Source organism: Centropristis striata, unplaced genomic scaffold (assembly GCF_030273125.1).
Source record: "Centropristis striata isolate RG_2023a ecotype Rhode Island unplaced genomic scaffold, C.striata_1.0 Scaffold_26, whole genome shotgun sequence".
NCBI classification, from domain to species: domain Eukaryota; kingdom Metazoa; phylum Chordata; class Actinopteri; order Perciformes; family Serranidae; genus Centropristis; species Centropristis striata.
The window spans coordinates 159,593-165,704 of record NW_026739042.1 but is presented as its reverse complement, the minus strand read 5'-3'; positions in this window follow the sequence as shown (position 1 = coordinate 165,704).

Sequence of the window (6,112 nt, the reverse complement as noted above, 5' to 3'; positions counted from 1 at the left end):
CACCGGTCTGTTTTCCCCATAATTCTCCCCATGGCAGTCTGCACCTTTCTACATCTAAACATCAGAGGAATAAGACCAAATCACGGATCAATATTCCCAACTACTATATCATCAAAAAAGAACGACGGACAGGAAATGGAGGAGGAGTAGCCATCTTAATCAGAAACCACATTGAATACAGTGAAATGGATTTTGGTCTCACATCAGAAGAACTCAACGGAAACGAATATGTAGCAAGAAAAATGAAAACCCAATTAAATCACTCCATCACAGTCATCAGCATCTATTGTCCCCCTGGAATAAAACCATCTGCAAATCTGTTCCAAGCTGCATCCACCTTCAGCCACACCCTCATCATGGGAGACTTCAATGCCAAACATGTCGACTTCTACTGCAACAAAACAAACACAAGTGGCAGAGTACTCAAACAGATCCTCACTGACACCAACTTAACAATCATCAACACAAACGAACCCACTTACATATCTCCACTAACTGGCAACACAGACATCCTGGATCTCATCATCTGCTCCCCTGACCTGGCTTCTAAACTTCATAAGTTCTCCACCACCGACCACCTCTCCAGCGACCACCTGCCTGTTCTCACCACATTCTCCTCTCTGCTACAAGTCACCAACAAGAAGAAATACAACTACAAAAAGGCAAACTGGGAAAAATACAGATCAAACATTGAAGGCAAACTGGAGAACATCACTCTCACCACAACCCCTCAACACTTGGATCAAACAAACATCACTCTTAAGCCAAATTCTCACCCAAGCCAGAGAGGAAACCATATCCCTATATTCTGCAAAACCACCGAAACAGACTTTACCTGCCCACCTCCTCCAACTCATCAGACACAAAAGGAAGCTGCGTCGTGAGTTCATCAGGTTCAGATCACCCCATACCAAAACAGAACTAAACAGACTACAAAGCAGTATTAAAAAACAACTCACCCTCCACCGACAGAAAACATGGAACACATTCTACAGAAAACTGGACCAAGACAAACCCCCGGACATTCTGGCAAAAAATAAAGAACCTAAACGGAGACTCAGAGACCCATAACACACCACCACTCAAATCCTCAGGCACAATAATTAATAACAACACTGAAAAGGCCACACTTTTCCGCAATCACCTTGAAATCATCCACTCTTGCCCAATAGACCCCCATTTTGACATTGAATGGAAAGACATGGTTGACAGAGAAATAGCCAAACATAATACAAAACAGACAAATACGGCCAACTTCACTACAGAGCACCAAGCCCTTACAAAACCAGTCACCATCCAGGAAATACAACTACATCTAAAGAAAATGAAAAACAAAGCCCCAGGAGAAGATAATGTCGACACCACTCTGATAAAACAAGCACCAGCCTCCTACTTTCAGCACCTCGGACAGCTCTTCTCCACCTGCCTCTCCACTGGACACTTCCCCTCACCCTGGAAAGTCGCCTTAGTCATCATGATACACAAACCCGGGAAAGATCCACATAACAACACAAGCTACCGCCCCATAAGCCTTCTCAGCCAAATTGGAAAACTCTTTGAAAGAGTCTTCACTTCACGCCTCACCAGTCACATTGAAACAATAGGCCTCCTTGGTATACATCAAGCTGGATTCAGGAAGGGGAGAGCCACAACAGACAACATTCTCAGACTCTCAGAAGACATCCACAGAAACTACAACAAAAAAGAAATAACCCTTGCAATATTCTTCGACATCGAAAAAGCCTTTGACAAAGTATGGCACAACGGACTGAAATACAGACTACTGGACACCAACCTGAAACTGCCACAACCCACCCAATCCATCATTTCAAGCTTTCTGGATAACCGTCAAATCAAAATCAAAGTTGCTTCCACCATCTCAACACCTTTCATACCCCAAGCAGGAGTCCCACAGGGTGCAGTTCTAAGCCCACTTTTATTCCTCATATACATCTCTGGCTATGGTGGTTGGGGGGTAGTAGATATCAAAGTATCACAGTTCGCTGATGACCTCTGCTACTGGACAAGTTCAAAACACCCAAACCTTGCAGCCAAGAAATTCAACACATGCATAACGGAAATAGAAACCTGGACCAACATGTGGCGAATCAAACTCAACCCTGTCAAAACACAATGCATCCTTTTCACTAAGAACCCACACCTGCAGCCCAATATCAACCTGTCACTCAACAATCACAAAATCAATATCAGCCAAGAAGCAACATTCCTCAGCATTACTTTTCAAAATAACATGACCTGAACCAAAGACATCAATAACCTGGAACAAATAGCAAACAATAGACTCAACCACCTCAAAGCCCTCTGTGGAAAACATGGCGCCTCACCCTCAACAATCATCAAATATTACCTGGCATACATTAGACCACTCTTTGAATACTCCGTCCCCGCTTGGATCACCATCTCTGAATAGAGAGAGAGGGAGAGAGAGAGAGAGAGAGAGGGAGAGAGAGAGAAAGGAGCAGGAGTTCTAGTGTGTGTCTAGTAGTGATGGTGAGTGTAGAGTGGACCAGGAGAGGAACATTCCCATCTGGGGCCGAACCAGATCCACAGCAGTGAGACCAGCAGGAGTGATGGAGCAGGACCACAGCTCCACACCCTGTGAAGAGAGAGCAGAGAAAAGTGCGAGTATTCTGGGAAAATAAAAGCTTGTGTCATGTATTATTGGGACAGAGAGAAAGAGGGCCCGTTGTATCGTGTCCCCCGACACATTGGGCCTATAGCGGCATAACTAGGGGCTGGTCCAAGGCAGGCCTCGGCCAGCCCTAACTATAGGCTTTGTCAAAGAGGAAAGTTTTAAGTTTACTCTTGAATAAAGAGAGGGTGTCTGCCTCCCGAACTGAGACTGGGAGATGATTCGGTAACACTTTCTATGAAGGTCTCGTTTATAATGCTTTAGAAGCACATGCATAAGACATTATAATGCATTTATAATGCTTCATACATGTCATTATAATGGTGTATAATCATGTATAAGACCTTATATCGAGGGTTATAAAGTATTGTTAGTGTGGATATAATGTATTATAAATTAAACACTCATAATGTTTTATACCTGCATATTAAGGTTTGATGAAGAATCTAAAGTCCTGGGTCACATAACACATTATAACCATCCTTACTCTAGCCAGTTGTAAAGGCACACATAGAACTGCTCAACATAGAACAGATACTAAATGCACATTTACAGAAATGGAGTAATGCCTTATAAGCGTTAATAATATATTATAGGATGACTTTAAGAGCCTTAAGTAAAGTGAAACACTGTATAAAGTTATTAGTAATTGTATGATATTATAACACAATGATGATCACTTAAGAGCAGTATTTTGCTGGCGGTAAGTAAATATAAGTCAACCATGTTTAAAGCAACTCTTTATTTTGTAATCTGTGAATATAGGTCAGTACAAAAACGGTCTCTTATCAAACCAAAATCAGAAAAAAAATGCACATAGTACATCTTTTTTTATAGAAATACAGCTCCAAAAGGTAGGTAGATCCACAATATTACTCTGAACGGTTATCAGCCGATTTACCTTACCATTCAAATCCACATTTGTGCATGTAATGTTAGAGCCAGCCAATTAAATAGATGTTATAAATAAAATCTGTGTATTTAAAAAAAAAAAAAAACTTGCATAGCTCTTTCACCTGAGACCAAAGACTGCAATTTATAACATAATGCATGTCATTAACATAATTAACAGATTATTAACATAAACCTGGAACTGACAGCTTTTTTTTTTTTTGGCACATTCAATGCGCAATAGGTAACAAGATACCATCCTCTTTCATTCTGTTTATCTGCTCTTACCAAACCAAAAAAAAAAGAAAAGCACATTACTTTGTACACTGTTCAAAAAAAAAAAAAACTTTTCAAGCTCGAAATACTTTTAAATACAAAATAAAACAGGTAGGTGGATGCACAATGTTTTGGTACTTACATCAGTTATTTGCTGATGTGCCTCATTTTTCAGCAGTTATGAACTGCATATTTACGAATGTCATGCAAGAGCCGGCCAATGATATGAAATCTATGACTCCTACCCAGCCAATATTCCCACTCAATCACTTTTAAATGTTCCTTCAAAAGTTTTGTGGTACAGTTTCCACGGTGCCTCCACACTTCAACCTTGAATGTCTGCCATGCACGTTCCAAATGTTGAGTGTGGGCTCCAGTGTTTGGGTCAACAAAATGCCTCTTATGGCATACTGTGTGATGGTCAAATCCCAAATCTGTTAGTGCCCGTTGGTACGCTCGCCATTCATCAGACACAATCTGTGAACCTCCCCTCACATGATGTATTATCACTGGCAGGAGATCCTCCCTCGAACGGCCTCTCACCACCTTCAGTATGGGTCTTCTTGATGTTGCCTCCACTTCAAGTAAGCCCAAAACCCACTTTTTTGTGCGGCGCCAGGCAGGTCCAATGCGTCCTCTGTTATACTGTAAAACCAAATATTTTCAGATGGAGAGACCAGCTCATTATTTTTTAAAAATGACACTGCAAAAAGACACAATACATGGATAATTAAAAAAAGAAATAGGCTAATTAGTACACATTACTTACTTTCCTCTTGTGAGAGAATTTGCTTTCATCTAACATCACAAAGCAATGACGTCCGCCAATCTTCAATTTTCTCTGGTGTCTCAGTTTGTTAATGGCTGTAATGCAGACCTTGAAAGATGGAAATTTAATATTATAATATTAGAGCTTGCTCAGTCAGGTAAAATTGTAACAAATGTTATGTTCTTCTCCAACAAAATATATTCTAATGCTTTAAAATCTGCAGACCATTTTGAACTTCAGTCAGTCATAATATGGTAGTCTACTAATGTAATTTGTGATCTCCAGTCTTGAACTACCCCTGATTTAAGAAAAAAAAATTTTGGTAGCTGGGTAGTAAAGAAGTAGAGACTCAAACAGAGGCAAACAAAATGGTCAGCAACTTGTTTTTCTGACAACACCTGAATGCAGCACTCATTCTGTATAGTGGTAGAGTTTAATTAAAAACCACCTTTCTCAAAGTGGAAGCCATCTTCGTTAAAGTGCGACTGCTGCTGGCAATACCATCCTCCATCATATCCGTGTGTCTCATCCTCAGTCCCTGAGAATACCTTTGACAGAAATGTTTGACTTTCATGAAATTGAAAATGAAACATAAATCATGTACAGGAAATCAGAGGTTTATGAATAATTTGGATCTCAACATTTGCACACAGGTGTTAAAGTGGGTAACATTAACAAACACAACACCAACCTATAGATGAACTCCAAATGGCTTTGGAGAGGCCTACGAGAGTTGAATAAGATCGATCCACTTCTGACAGATTTCCTCTTCTGACGATGGCCTTTTCTGCCACAAGACCTAATGGGTTAGTAAGAAAAATATTATATTAAATGACAATACATTTAACTAACACTGTGACAGCAAACATTACATCTGTGTCTACAACTAGTGATGGGCATTCCGGCTCTTCTCAAAGATTCAGCTCTTTTGGCTCGGCTCTCTTAGAAGAGCCGGCTCTTATGGCTCTCAAATGGCTCTTCATTCAGTAGCCTATCACAAGCAATTTTTGATTCAGTGTTTTCATAAAAGCTTTATTTTTATGTATGAAACCTTTAAAACTGAACACAACCACAGCAATCAAACAAATCAAATTTACAAATCAAGTAAACAAAGGCCAATGTCTTAACATGACATTATGACACTTGGCTAACACGTTAAAGATATAACAGTTACACATTTAGCTAGTTCAGCAAGATCATCTTCACATACGAACACCTTTCATATCATAATCCTGGGTCATAAGTAAAAATTTAAAAAAGAAAAAAAGAAAGAAATTAAAAACGGAAATGACAAATTCATATCTCCTCATCCTCGTCAGAAGCAGAAGTGTCTGAGCATAAAATTAAGTAGCTAACGTTAGCAATGGCATTTCTTACCATACATATCCATCAGCTTTGGAGACCATGTTTAGGTGCATGGGCTTCTTGCAGGTGGAGCAGATCATGCAACGCTTAAGGATTCCTCTTCTTTGCATCCATACAACAATTTTTCTCCGGCCGCGTATGTTGTCCTCTTGTTTTAT